Source organism: Anneissia japonica, unplaced genomic scaffold (assembly GCF_011630105.1).
Source record: "Anneissia japonica isolate Jap-2015-1 unplaced genomic scaffold, ASM1163010v1 scaffold1078_len308785_cov188, whole genome shotgun sequence".
Taxonomy (NCBI): domain Eukaryota; kingdom Metazoa; phylum Echinodermata; class Crinoidea; order Comatulida; family Comatulidae; genus Anneissia; species Anneissia japonica.
This window is the reverse complement of record NW_022725562.1, coordinates 22242-23193: the sequence shown is the minus strand read 5'-3', so window position 1 is coordinate 23193 and position 952 is coordinate 22242. Positions and strand designations below refer to the sequence as shown.

Genomic DNA, 952 nt, shown 5'->3' with positions numbered 1-952 from the left:
GACTAGACAGTTTAGCTAGCACATTATTACTGCTCATGTTTTTCTTTTTTATATTGTGTATATCTGTTAATAATTAACAGAAATTTGTAATTTTCTTAGAAATATTCCTAACAATTGAAACTTTCCATTAAATACTTTCCCTTTCCTTCCAGTTAGGTTGAATTTTTTACCTTGCACCTTTTTTCTTTACTATCCCTTTAATATCTATTTTCTTTTTAATATTGTTTCATCCTTTTTCTTATTTCATTTTTGATACTTACATTTCTTTTAGTTTTTTCGTTGTTATTTTCTTTCCACCATTTTACTTCTTTCTTTTCTTCTTTTCTTTTCATCATTTTGTTATTTCTTATTTATTATTTTTCTTGTTTTTTTTATTTTTTTAAATCAATTTTAAAAAGTCTCTTCTCTTTTTCTTTCATGTCTTCTTTGTTGCATAATAATCCATGGGGACAGTGTATGTGTGGGTGGGTGGGGGTTTGTTAGGAAATATAAAGAATAAAATATTGCGCAGCGCTTATTATCTTAGGGGATGCGAAAAGGATGGGGAAATATGTGCTACTAAAAAAATTACTTGTGCTACCAAATTTTTTGGGGGGGTGCCAGAAAATTTTGGCAGTGCTACCAAGAAAAAAAGTTAATTTCAAGCCCTGGAAGCAGCTGGCATTAAACCAGGAACACAAAGACATTATGATTTATTGAACATAATAAAACATACATACATACACACATACATACATACATTGCTAAAAATCTGTAAAATTTAGTATGTGGCCATTTATAAATATATGTTAACTTAATAATAGCTTGACATTGTGGACCCCTGGCGGAGACTGAATGCCGAGCTTCAGTATGGAACCAAAAGATGTCGTTGTAGTTGCCATGATCGTTCGTTGGATTCAAGAGTACAGAAGAAAGCAAGACATTGTGCATATTGTACAGCTAAGGTTGGTAA

General features: G+C 31.0%; 1 protein-coding gene across 1 annotated transcript in view; it reads left to right on the top strand.

Annotated features, from left to right (window-relative positions):
* The window catches only part of LOC117112737 (GON-4-like protein), a 41950-nt gene that overhangs the window by 31334 nt on the left and 9664 nt on the right, over positions 1–952 (top strand). The gene's annotated exons all lie outside the window — the stretch shown is intronic.